A 15,035-nucleotide genomic window follows, 5' to 3' on the forward strand; every position below is an offset into this window, starting at 1 on the left:
ATGACCGAAACATGAAAATAAAATTAAAAAAAATTGGTGAATATAGGGTTACGGAACAACAGAACACCGACCGCTCTAATTCGGTTTTTAAGGGGTAATCGAGGTCTCTGACAACGAATCTGATACTCAAACCGGGGGCAAATTTACCGTTTGCATAGTATTAACCCCTGAACCCACGAACTACTTTCCGCCATTTTACAGCTTCCGTTTACGCTACGCACGTGCGCGGGAGCATAAACGACGGCTTGCTTCACCTAGCAAACTGCCTTTTTGGCCTTTTCCAAAGTTTCTTACATTTTTTTATTATTTATTAATTAATTTTACTATTATTGTGGGGAAAAGAAGTAAAGAGAGCAAGACAGAGAGTCGAATTTACGATGTTCTTTCGTAGAAAATATATCAACAAAATAAATACAGTTAACTCTCAATTTATAAAAAAAAGATTTATTACTTCTTAGGAAATATTTCAATGAAAATAATAGTTCATTTATGAGTGAACAAAAGGGGGGGATTAGTTGAGATTAAGGAAGTTTTAAAATAATTGTTTACATAAAATTAATTAAAAATGAGCATGCGATAGTAGAAGGGGGAATACAAAAGTTAGTTACTGTGTCTGTGTGTTCGCCCACATTGTTTTATCAGCCGACTCGCCTGCTACGTTCACAGTGTTGTCGCGTTAGTTTTGAGCTGCAGACAGTAGTGATATATATATCTTCCAACACTATCTCTGAATTTTGTTAACTGCCCTTTTTTTGGAAAATACAGAGGTTTTTAAAGATTTTCACCGGCTCCCAGACACATAATTTCCGACAGCCCGGAAAACTCTCTGATTGGTCAAAAAAATCAAAACATTGAACCTCCAGAGCAATTCAGTAAAAAGAAAAAGGGCGCCTCTAGCCGCCTGCGCAGAAAACGTCTCGGGGCACTTGAATTTCCGGCAGCGAAAGAGTGAACATCGTAGCTCACCATATAACTTTCCGCCCAGTAAACGGAGTTTAAAGGTTCATCGTTCATGATAAATAGCTTTGGGTTTTGTTTTTTTTGTGAAGGAAAGTTTGGTAGTATATTTACATGCAAATGTAGGTTGGGAAAAAAAAAAAATTTTTTTTTTTTTGTTTAGAAAATTTTTACATCATTTTTATTTTTAATAATAAAAATATGTGTTGTCCTTCTTCCACCTGATGGTTCTCCCGGACTTTGATTTAGTTTGTTTCTTTTCAACCTCTGTATCAGAGGAAGATACAAAAGTGTCAGATACTGGAAGGGGTGGAACAAAATCTTTTGACGTTGTTGAAGAATATGCAGGCTTCAATCTATCTATGGAAACGTTACTGTGTACATCATCAGACATTTTAATAGTAAAATATTTGCCATGACGATGTACTACTTGGAATGGACCTGTATATGGAGCTTCCATAGATTTTCGAATCCTGTCTGTTCTCAACCAGACGCTGTCACAAATTTGAAGATCCTTAGGAATGTACACAGTAGGTAAAGAATGGAGGTGTCCACTGGATAATCCGTCTGTGTCAAATTTCCGCATCTCCTCAGCTAGAGCTTTTATGTGAGCATCTGTTATATCAATGTTTGCATCCTCGTACGCATCGATTAACAATCTAGGTATCTGTGCATTAGCACCCGTAACTGCAGTAAATGGTGAATAATTGGAATCGTTGGGTGTAATCCTGATACCTAGAAGAACTATAGGAAGAGCAGACAACCAAGATTCTCTTCTGGCAATAATTGCTGTCTTTAATGTTCTGTGTGCTCGCTCGATCATTCCGTTTGCTTGGGGATGGTACGAAGTCGTTCTCAGCCTGTGGAACCCTATAATTTTTGACAGTTCTGAGAACAGCTCAGACTCGAATTGGCTACCTCTGTCTGTAACGACATGGAGGGGCACACCAAATCGCGATATCCACAGATCAACAAAAGCAGTTGATACTGACGCTGCAGTTATTTCGGTCAATGGACAAGCCTCTACCCATCTCGTATTTCTATCGATGCATGTTAATAAATAACGATAGGGAGAGAAATACGGGTCTGTTTTGCTCTTGACTGGTGGTAGAGGGCCAACAATGTCAATGTGTACAGTTTGAAATCTGCTGGATGGCAATTCAAATGGATGCACGTCACTTTTTGTGTGTTTGTTTATCTTTGCTTGTTGGCAATGCTGACATTCCTTGCACCATTCCTTTATTGACTTGGCCATTTTGGGCCAAAAATATCTGGAAGTTATCATTTTAGTTGAAGCAGCAATTCCAGGGTGTGACAAGTTGTGTAAACTGTCAAAAACAGATTTCCGGAGCTTTTGTGTGACAAAAGGTCGTGGAAAAGGTAAAGACACGTCACATAGGATTGTATTATGTTCATTAATCTGATACGGCTTCAGTTGATCACATAGAGTTTTTGTTTCTTCATCAGTGGTTTGGTGATTGGCCATCTCCTGTAAGTCACAAATATCAATTGTGATTGCATACGCTGGTCGCGATAAGCAATCAGCTACAATGTTCTGTGAACCTTTTATGTGTGAAATATCAGTCACATATTCACTCAAGAAACAAAGGTGACGCTGTTGTCTATCAGATTTTAAAGGTGTTTGGCTTTTAAAGGCGCTGCAGAGCGGTTTATGATCTGTTAATAACAACAAGTTTCTGCCTTCCACCTGATGTTTAAAATACAAGACTGCTAAATAAGCAGCTAGCAATTCTCTGTCAAAGGTAGAATATTTTTGTTGAGTTTGTGATAACTTTTTTGAAAAGAATCCAATAGGAATTGGTTGATTGTCAATCATTTGATGAAGTGCTGCTCCAACAGCGTAACTGGAACTGTCCGTAACAAGCTGATAATTAGTAGCTTTTGAATCGGGATAAGGTAGAGCGGTTACACCTGATAAACTTGTTTTTATCCTTTCAAAGGATTCAACTTCCTCCTTTGTAAAATCTATTTTCTTAGATTTTTGATTCAACCGAATACACTCGGTGAGTGGTAAACTGATTTCACTGAAATTTGGAACTAATTTTCTGTAAAAATTTGCCATGCCAAGGAATCGACGCAGTGATTTTGAATCGTTTGGTTGAGGAAATTCATTTAATTCGCGGATTTTCTTGTCACTTGGCTTAAGACCATCAACAGATATGTGAAATCCCAAAAATTCAAGTTGAAAAACATTGAAAATACATTTAGAAAGGGAAATTTTAAGGTCGTACTCACTGAGTTTCTGTAAAACAGTATCGAGGTGTTTGGAATGCTCTTCTTCACTATTTGAGAAAATAAGAATATCATCGATGTATATAAAAATACAATCGATGTCGCGGAAAATATTGTCCATCATCCTTTGGAAAGTACTAGATGCGTTCCGCAAACCGAAAGGCATGTAATTGTACTCATATAAACCGAAGGGTGTTGTGATGGCTGTTTTGCACACATCATCCGGATGGACTGGTACTTGGTGGTAAGCAGAAGATAAATCAATTTTTGAAAAAACTTTCTTACCGTGCAGTTTTGATGACAAGGAATTTATGTTTGGCACTTGGTATTGATCTGGTTTTGTTATAGTGTTTAGTAACCTGTAGTCACCTACAGGTCTATAAGTCCCATCAGATTTATTCACCATGTGCAAGGCCGAACTCCACTCTGATTTAGAGGGGGATATAATTCCGGCATTCTGGAGTTTCCTGAATTCCTCTTTTGCTATGTTGTATTTCTGGGCTGATAACTGCCTCGTTTTAGAGAAAGATGGAGGGTTACTGCCAGTTTCAATTCTATGAAACACTTTAGGTTTTGTTGCATTGGAATCGCGATGTGGAGAAATTAAGTTGGGATATTTTTGCGAAATTGTGTGAACTGTTGTGTCGGCAACGTTATCCGAGCATAAAGCAATGTTCATAAGTATTGGTGATGGCTGTGCGTTTGAATATCTTTTGGTTGTTTGATCAATCAATTTGTTATTTGTGCAATCAACTATTAATCCAAAATGATTCAGAAAATCATAACCTAGGAGAGGTCTGGTAGTTTCTGCAATGAGAAAGGTCCAAGTGAAATCACGCCTCAAGTTATGAAGTTCCAGGTTTAATACTGCTTGACCGGAACATTCAATGTTCTGACCGTTAGCTGACACAATAGAGATGTTTGTTGGGTATATAACTATACCGCTTATATATTTTCTTGGGATTACAGATATTGCAGCTCCCGTATCCACAACAAAATTCAATTTTATAGCTCCTAACCGTGCGGCTACTTCAAGAAGCGGCGAAGATGTGGAAGCTATCACGCTTCGCCGGGTTAGTTTTCCGATGTTTTACTAAAAGCAGGGGAGGCAGGACGAGAACTGGGTTGCATTTGTACATTCCGTTTGTCTGGCCATTTACACCATGGTTTGCAATATTTTGCACGTTCGGCAAAATATAGATGTGAACGGCAGATTTTGGGTCTCTGATCCTTGTTAAAAGGACGAACTCCATTTGGACAATTATATGATTTTTGTGACGGATTACTTTTTCTTTGAGATCCGTCATCACTCTGGTTACGATGGTTTTGGTTCCATGATATCTGTTGTATTTGCGCGGCTTCCTGTCTATTAAAATATAACAACAGGTCATCGGACATTTTTCCAAGTCTTTCCATATCGAGATCAATTTGTGCTGCTACCACGGGTTTGATCGAATGAGGTAGGGCTTGGATGAACTTATGTCGGACAATGTCTTCTCCAACACCAATTCTACCTGCTAACGACATGAGTTCGTTCAAATAAATCGAAGGACGTCCTGTCATGATTGAAGATGACATTAGTTTGTCCAGCATTTCAGGCTTTGATTTTTCATACTGATTAATCACAGCATCTTTTAACTTATCAAAGTCTTTTGATTCCAGTATGCTGTTTTGTAATTTTCCAACTATATCCGTTGGTAGTGACGCGAGAATATGATAAAATTTTTGTCTTGGTTGCTTAATGTTCATAATACTGAACTGGGCTTCCATTATTGAAAACCAAGCTAGTACATTTGAATCAATAAATGCCGGAGTTTTCATCGCAATTGACTGCACTGGTTTATCTTGTTCTGCTGCCATGTCGACTTCGTTTTCTGCCATTTTAGTTTTCCCTTTTGTTATTCACACTTTTGCTGTATGTTGTCTTTTATAATTTTGTTATGAAGATAGGTTTTTATGTTAAAAATTTTTTTTTTTTTTTTTTTTTTTTTTTGAAAAGTAGATTTTTATATTCAGAAGGATTTGTTTTATCGTTTTCATACAAAAATTTTTTTATTTTTGTTGAATTTCCATAGTTTTTCGCGACCTTGGTGAAATTGTTTCTTGAGTTTTTTATTTACTTTTGTTGAAATTCACATCAAAAGTTGGTTATTTGAAGTATTAGAAGGCAGTTTTTTTTTTGTTTGTTTGTTGGTCCATGGTGAATTTGTAGTGAAATTATTTCTTGGGTTTTCATTTTGTTTAGTTTCATTGAAATTCACATCAAAAGATTGGTTACTTGAAGCATCAGAAGATAGCCCTTTTTTTTTTTTTTTTTTTTTTTTTTTTTATAGAAATGTTTGCGTGTTCAAAATCATTACGTCGGTGGGTCGCCAGTTTTGGCCTTTTCCAAAGTTTCTTACATTTTTTTATTATTTATTAATTAATTTTACTATTATTGTGGGGAAAAGAAGTAAAGAGAGCAAGACAGAGAGTCGAATTTACGATGTTCTTTCGTAGAAAATATATCAACAAAATAAATACAGTTAACTCTCAATTTATAAAAAAAAGATTTATTACTTCTTAGGAAATATTTCAATGAAAATAATAGTTCATTTATGAGTGAACAAAAGGGGGGGATTAGTTGAGATTAAGGAAGTTTTAAAATAATTGTTTACATAAAATTAATTAAAAATGAGCATGCGATAGTAGAAGGGGGAATACAAAAGTTAGTTACTGTGTCTGTGTGTTCGCCCACATTGTTTTATCAGCCGACTCGCCTGCTACGTTCACAGTGTTGTCGCGTTAGTTTTGAGCTGCAGACAGTAGTGATATATATATCTTCCAACACTATCTCTGAATTTTGTTAACTGCCCTTTTTTTGGAAAATACAGAGGTTTTTAAAGATTTTCACCGGCTCCCAGACACATAATTTCCGACAGCCCGGAAAACTCTCTGATTGGTCAAAAAAATCAAAACATTGAACCTCCAGAGCAATTCAGTAAAAAGAAAAAGGGCGCCTCTAGCCGTCTGCGCAGAAAACGTCTCGGGGCACTTGAATTTCCGGTAGCGAAAGAGTGAACATCGTAGCTCACCATACCTTCTCCCATGGCGTACCAATTTCCCGCGGAAAATTTAAAATTAGCTGAAAAAGAAATAAAACAAGAAAAGGAAAGCACTCCAAGTTGGGGAGGGGGGATGATAATTAATTGTATTTTTTTCCTGGAACATAGAATTTTCAAATTTTCAAAAAGTACATTATAGAACTTTTTGGGTAGAAAAAATTACGGACTGACAATTTTTCATGACTTACAATTAAAGAAAAGTGCAACAAATTGGGGAACCTTTTTTTTTTTTTTGTCTCACGTAGTTTTTAATGCGGTTTACAAAAACATAAGCACCAAACATTTTTATGTTTTTCGTTCTATTTTGCGGGAGGGGGATTCAATTATAGAACTTATGTGGCTTAATAGGTGCTTCTGCAGTTTAGTTAACCGTTTTTGCGTAAGTAACGCACCGACACTTACCGATTAGAACACCATTTAACATTTTTCGAAGATTTTACTGTTTACATGGTGGGGGGGGGTACTGTAAACTGTAAAATCTGCAAAAAAATGTTAAATGGTGTTCTAATCGGTAAATGTCGGTACGTTACTTTTTGAAAATTTGAAAATTCTATGTTCCAGGAAAAAAAACCAATTAAATTACCCCTCTCCCCAACTTGGAGTGCTTTCCTTTTCTTGTTTTATTTCTTTTTAGACTAATTTTATATTTTCCACCCAAAAGGTGCTATAATGTATTTTTGAAAATTAGAAAATTCTATAATCTGGAAACAAAAAAGAAAAAAAAATTAAATTACACCCCCCCCACACACACACACAACTTGGTGTGCTTTTATTTTCTTGCTTTATTTCTTTTTCATCTAATTTTAAATTTTCCATGGAAGATTGGTACGCCATCTGAGAAGGCAGTTTGCTAGGTGAAGCAAGCCGTCGCTTATGCTGCTGCGCGCGCGTAGCGTAAACGGAAGCTGTAAAATGGCGGAAAGTAGTTCGTAGGTTCAGGGGTTAATACCATGCATGCGGTAAATTTGTCCCGGGTTTGAGTATCAGATTCGTTGTCAGCGACCTCGATTACCCCAAAAAAACAAATTAGAGCGGTCGGTGTTCTGTTGTTAGGTAACCCTATATTTACCAAAAGCTAAAACTAGACAATGATCACTTCTGGAAAGAACTAATTACTACGTTCCCCGGCAACCTCGCCATGTTAAGAACGGCTTTCGGAATAAACACCCCCAATCTCGAAAGTCATTCTTAACATGGGGAGGTTGGAGGTGTTTATACTACACTGGCTGGAACACATAGTAATTAGTACTTTCTGGAAGTAATCATTAACAAGTTTATTTATTTATTTGTTTTTTTTTTTTGTTGTTATTTCATGCTTCGGTCATAGTTTAAAATACTGATTTCTGCCTCTGATTCTGACAACAGGTGCCCGAAAAAAATGGCGTCTCCATTTTCGGCGTTCAACTGTAGTAGTACCTGAAACTCTTAATTAATCAGCTATGTTTTAATGTTTGTAACAGTTACAGTATTTTCTTTTGCGCTAACATGTTCTCACTCGCAGAGAGATTGAAACATTGTCCAGCTAGAATACACTTGCATATAGATGGCAACATCTGCCCAGACTCTTTCCCTGCACATTTCCAACATCTCATCTGCGGATAAATTCTGGTTGACAGTTGTAAGGATGACTTGTTGGAGCAAATTACTTTTGCAAAAAAAACAAAACATTGTGTTGTTTAAGACAAAATGTTGCCATCAGACACAGGCAATATTGATCAAAAGTTTCCAATCACGTGACGTTTTTCCACTCTTATTAACCATAAGTCATTGTCATAAAGGATCATTTGTATCAGCAATTCTTACTTTGGTGTTGTGCCTCCTCTCAGATCTTAATCAGAGACAAGAATTTGTTGAAAGAAGGCGTTATGTGCAAGGCCAATTCATGTTTTGCTGTCAACTACACCTAGACCCGTAGTTATGATGAAGATATTTGAAACTCAGAAGTTTAAATGTAACATGTTACAACATCTTGTTGATCTTTCCTAGACATGGTCCGAAATAGTAGCCCCTTATGTCCAGGTGGTGCTGTGCCTTGTTGGGGTGAACATGAGTAAAAAAAAACAAAAAAAAAACTCAGCCTCTTCAAGAACATTAACACTTTTGTCTGTTGGAGCAAACTGGCAGCACATATTTTGGTCTTCATCTTTAAGGAAGACATGTTTTAATTCTTGACCACATAATGATACAAGAGTTGGCATGAAATCTCATGTTGGCGACGAGATTTAACGATTTACCCTTTTTATAAAGAGAGTCCAATGTCTTTTTACCAAAAAGTATAATTCTAGCCTAGAAAATAATTTCTTTTCCAAGGGAAATACCTATAGTCTCTACAAAACTATTAGATTCATCCTTTAATTTACACTAGTAACTTAAGATGAGTTATAAAATTTTTCACTGTCTCTCTAGAGTTCAGTTGTGTTAAAAAAAACAAAAGCAATGAGTAGACTTTGTGTATATTTTCTTTCCGTGGAAAGTACTTGACAAGAAAATAACATTGTGTTATATCAAGTAGCAAGAGAAAAGCACAAATACTGAATGAAATTTTAACAAATTTTATTAAATATAGGAAACAGATAAATAAAATGTTTATGGAATTCGTTGAAAGTCATTTTATGGCATGAGATAGGGTTGTTGTTAGAGTTCTGAGTGTTTGAGATGAGGTCTGATCGTATTACTTGTTTTGATTGAACTATTGTTCTCATCTTGAGTGTAATTTGTGCAACATTTCGGTCGATGTAGCCTTCAACCTTCATCAGGCATGTTGATCGCCATCTTGGAAAAGAAAGGAGAAATGTTATTGGCTCCAAAGCTGGTTCCGTATTCTTGGAGTTGTTTTTGTTTCTTTTGCCGTGGTTTCATATGTATAAAAAAATTTGGTTGACAAAGGGAGGTAACTCTAATAAAGTTTGACAGGGGATTATCTCCTTTTTACCATTGAAATTTTAAGGAAGGGTTGTACAATTTTTGTTTTTCTTTATAATTAGAGGTTCTTTATAATAGATGTATGGAAACTAAAGCCGCTTTCAGGACTGCTAGCAACCATTGTAAGAAAGTAATAAAGAACGCAAGAGAGTTGTATGCTCAATTTGTTAAGTCCAAAGAAGCTGAGAAGCGGCTTGGTTCCCACCAGTTTTGGCAAATAGCAAACAGAATCCTGAACAGAAGCGTGTGCTCTATCCCAACTATCATCAATGGACCTGAGGTAATCTCGTCAGCATCAGACAAAGCCAAACTCTTTGCCAAGAACTTTGCAGCTAATTCTACTCTTTGCGACCAAGACTACCAACCCCCAATATTTCCTCCTGTATCAGAAAACATGCTATGTGATATACGTATATATGTACGTGATGTTGCGAAGCTAATCAAAAACCTTGATTCGAGTAAAGCAATTGGCCCTGATGGTATTTCAATTATAGTACTCAAAAAACTTCAACCTGAACTAGCGCCCATACTTACAAAACTGTTTAAATGTTGTCTTAAGGAGAATAGCTTCCCATCACCCTGGAAAATTTTATCAGTATGCCCTGTATTTCAGAATTCAGGTGATTGCTCATCCCCCTCTCAGTACAGGCCAATAAGTCTCCTGTGCGTCATGAGTGAGTTGCTGGAATCTGTGTTAAATACAGAAGTAATCAACCATCTCAACAAAAATAACCTTCTTAGTGACACTCAATATAGTTTCCGTTCTGCTAAATCTACAGCAGATGTGCTTACAGTTATATTTCATAGGATTAGTAAATCTCTCGACAGAGGCAACCTTTCTAGGGCAATTGCTCTTGACATATCTAAGGCCTTTGATAGGGTATGGCATAAAGGTTTACTTCACAAGATCTCCAGCTATGGTATAGCTGGAAATGTCTTCTCAATTATTAAATCATTTCTTTGTGATAGGTTCATAAGAGTAGTAGTTGAGGGGTAAAAATCAGAAGCTCACAGTATTAATGCTGGTGTCCCTCATTGTAGCGCATCTCAGACAGTAAATGACCAAGTTCTCTCTAATTCTCTCTTCTCTGATCTTGAGCATGTAGTACAATGAGGAAAGGAGTGGCTGGTTACTTTTAATGCATCTAAAACCAAGCTTCTGTCTTTACATCAGCAACATTCTGATCCACATCTGGCGTCAATTGAAATGAATGGCTTTCATCTTGGGGAGGCCTCAAGTTTTGACAAGCTTCTGGGCTTGACCATTACTCCTGATCTTAAATGGAACACATACATCAAATCTGTTGCCAAGGCCTCTGGAAAAATGGTGGGATCTTTCTATCGATCCGGTAGATATCTCACTGCTGATGCCATTCTCTATCTATATAAGAGCCAGGTATGTCCAAGGATGGAATACGGTTGCCACATCTGGGCAGGAACTTCTAGAAAGGACTTGTCCTGTCTTGATAGAGTTCAAAATAGACTTCGTAGCCTCGTATGAGATGTCCTTTTCTCTTCCCTGCAACCTCTATCTCACAGAACAGATGTTGCGAGTTTGTCTCTGATGTATCGTTATTTTCATGGAAAGTGTTCAACTGAGCTTAAGTCTATGGTCCCCCCTCGCCAAACTTTCACAAGAAACACTCGTCTAGTTGAAAACACTATCAATAATTCCCCCCCACTCTTTATCTGTGCCTAAACCTAAACGTAGATTCCATGAACAAAGCTTCTTTCTTAGAACTGCACGCCTGTGGAATTGTTTTCCGTTTTCCTGCTTTCCGGCTGACTACATTATGGTTGTGTTCAAGTCTAACATAAATAAGTTCTTGATGAGCCGTTCCATATAAGTTATCAAATTTACCGAATTTTCATTACTAATGATTACTACATTGTCCAATTTCTACTGTACATTCTTTAACCCTTATCCTTGAGTGGCCTCTTGGCCTTGATAATGTGGTGATGCCTTTGAAAAAAAAAAAAAAAAAAGATTCCCATATACTACTGACCTCTATGCTTGGTCTGCTTAATAATTGTACAACCCCTCCTTAAAATTTCAACGGTAAAAAGGAGATAATAATGTCTGGTGTATATGATATTTGTGTATTTATCCTGGAAAATATTTGTGTGGCATTTCTCTCATAAGCAGACTCTTCTTTTACCTGCACACACCAATAATACAATAATTTGCAACACACTAAACAAACTAGGAATTCCAATCATACAAACCACATCACAAACTCAAAGACAAATATTAAAAACAACAAAACATCTCCAAACCAAGCCAGTTCCCAATGCAGGCATATACACTGTTCCTTGCCAAAATTGCCATCATAGATACATTGGTGAAACTCAGCGTAAATTAGAGAAAAGGCTCAATGAACATAAAAGAGATATAAGAAATAGCAATTCTATAAGTGCATTATTCTCTCATTCCTTGCAGTAAAATCATACCTTTGACTTCAAACAAGCAAAAATAGTTAAATTTATTTCAAATAAACTATGCCGGAGAATCAGCGCTTATCACAAATTCAAGCACAATTAAACAACATGGAGTGCCATTAATGAGTAAACTTTTATCAAAAGAACATAATTCAATTGTAGACACGGGTTAACCCTCTCACTCCATAGAAACACCTCCTATAATAATTAATACTTATAATCTCAATCAATAAATTACATAACAAAAACAATCTCATTTCATTTCAGACACACCTATATTTGAATTTTAATGAACATATTTTTTCCAAAAAGAATATTAACTGTGTCATATCTTTAAAAAATATATTAATGCCTATATGACGTTATTAAAAATCTCCCTCTCTTTAACAATGCAAACTCCCATCCTTTTTTGAATTTTCAACGTCTTTTTCCATTTCTTAAATGGAGCAGCGTCACAATTTTCACAAGAAAATTTTCAAATATTTGTACTGGTGTTTTTGTTTTCTTAATTTCATTCATCCAGAGGAAGTCTCGAAATAAAGATGAAACGTTGATGAACACATAACTCAGTTTGTTCTTTTTTATTTCTTTTGTCATCCGAATACTATCTCCATGATTCTCATCATATATATATATATATATATATATATATATATATATATATATATATATATATATATATAGGTAAATATATATATATATATAGGTAAATATATAAATTAAAAAAAAAAATACTTTGCAAGGATGTGATATAGGTAAAATATTTTCGCTTGTTTTCTTTTCATTATAAGGGAAATGGTTTCCATAATGTTTTATTGTTAAAGTGTTTTTTATTCAATAAGTCTGAAGAAAGGCTGTTCTTGTGAAAATTTTCAAATGACATAATGTTTGTATTTGTCCAAATAGTCTTGAAACAATTGTAACAAACGATGAAATACACTATTTGTTGCTATCAACCCATTCTTTGAAGTCTTGTTTTTTTTAAAACAATATATATATATAAAACAATTATGAAATATGATAATTTTGTAACTTACAGATTAAGTCATCTCTTTTTGGCTTAAAATTTATACGTATATGAACGATTACTGAATTATATAAACCCAATAAAATTCGGAATACTACAAATAAGACTATATATATATATATATATATATATATATATATATATATGGAAATATTGAAAATAAGCTAATACAAGCATATTTACACATTTAAAAGATGCTTCAGATTTCATAAATAATACTAAATGGATTTTAACTACAATATGTACAGCACCTCATAATCTTAAAAAATATATAATTTTTATTGCTTATATACAATTTTATGTCATCTTTTTGAGAAAAATTAAGTTTCATCTAATCCTTCTGTTTGCCTGCATTTCTCCTAAATTCTCCCTTTGTGTGTCTTTGCGGCTTAGATAGAGTATACATGATATTTGCATCTTACTGTTCAAATAAGAAGTTATTTTCCTGATGAATGTTGCAAATCTTTCTTTCTTACAATCAACCTTTTCAATGCCAGTGTATCTGATACCCCTGAAGCAGCAGAAAAACAGTTCATCGACTTAAAAAATAATTTTGAAGCTACATCATGGTTTAGTAAACTGCAACTACAATACTTTCAAAAATGATCAGTAATATCAGAAATCGCATTAAGGAATTTATTGTTGCTCCCAAAATCTTACTTATGTAAAGAAGCATTCTTCCAAATTCTTATCCTTAAAATCAAGTACTGGAATCAATTAAATGAGAAAGATGACTTGACGTGTATCATATTGACAACAGAGCCTAGGATAGAATTGCTAGCTAAAAAACTGCAATATGAGTCGTCCAATTAGTCAGTTCATAAATATACTTTACATAATGGTGGAAATTTGTGTGTTCAAACAGTGGCGTAGCGAGGGTGGGGGTCCGCCCCGGGTGGCACGTGCAGGGAGTGCGGAATTTTGAGCGGGTAAAAAAAATAAATTAAAGCTAACAAAAAATCTGATTTTTATGCCAAAAAGATTGTAAAACATGGGGACTTTTAGAGATATCGGAATCAGAAAAATGTGTCCCTATTTTACAAGCAGCCCATGTCAGGGGGCAGCATTTTGAGAGGTTAACAATAAAAAATAGAATAAATAAATAAAAATAAATAAAAGCTAACAAAAAATTTGAAATTTTTTGCAGAAAAGGTTGTAAAAAATCGGAACTTTTAGAGATATCGGAATCAGAAAAATGTGTCCCTATTTTACGAGCGGCACATACCAGGAGGTGGCATTTTTTAGGATAAAAATAGAAAAAATAAATAAAAATAATTAAAAGCTAACAAAAACTTTGAAATTTTAGACCGAAAAGGTTGTAAAAAAATCAGAACTTTTGGAGGTATCGGAATCGGAAAAATGTGTCCCTATTTTACAAGTAGCATATGTCAGGGGCGGCATTCTGAGAGAGTAAAAATAGAAAAAATAAATAAAAGTTAACAAAAAATCTGAAATTTTATGCTGAAAAGGTTGTAAAAAAATCGGAACTTTTGGAGGTATCAGAAAAATGAATCCTCTTTTACAATCGGCACATGTCAGGGGCGGCATTTAGAGAAATCGGAACTTTTAGAGGTATCTAAATCAGAAAAATGTGTCCCTAATTTACGATTCCAAAGCCGATTGTTTTAAATTTTTAATTTAATTTTTCATTATTGCTCTTAATGATAAATATTTATTGTTTTTAAATTATCGCTAAAACTAAAATGATAATAACATCAAAATACGATGTAAATTTATTTTATTTGTAAAACAAAGTTTTTAAAAAGTTGCACAAATTCTCTAGTTAACCTTTCAAAGAAAGCAGTTGATTTACATGTTCCAAAAAATATTGAAAAATTAAACAAAACATTTTTGTCAAGAAAAACACTTTCAAACATCACTGATAATTAAATGATACAACAGAAAATTAGCAAAGAAAATTACATAATTTTGTGGAAACATTAAGCAAGTACGGAATAAAAATCGGCTGTAAACATATTATGATCGTCATATCCAGGGATATAATTTTAAATGGGAAGTAAGCACTACACCTCGAATACTATTTAAGTGGCCTTCTATTCGATAGTTTAAATACTGCCAAATTTCTGTCAAGTTTCAAAAAATCACAGAGTAATTGATTTTTTTTCAAACTATTAATAAAATTTTATAATCACTGACGTATTTATGATTAAACCCAAATTTATTATGATGAATTAATTCTAGTAATAGGAATTTCAAATTTAAACTTTCCTACATTAATTTAACCTAAAATGATAAATAATTATCATTTCCATTTCTTTTTCTTGTAAAACTATGCATAACCGCTTAGACCCCCACCCCTACCCAAGAAAAAG

Source organism: Euprymna scolopes, chromosome 15 (assembly GCF_053919585.1).
Source record: "Euprymna scolopes isolate OS-2025 chromosome 15, ASM5391958v1, whole genome shotgun sequence".
Taxonomy (NCBI): Eukaryota; Metazoa; Mollusca; class Cephalopoda; order Sepiida; family Sepiolidae; genus Euprymna; species Euprymna scolopes.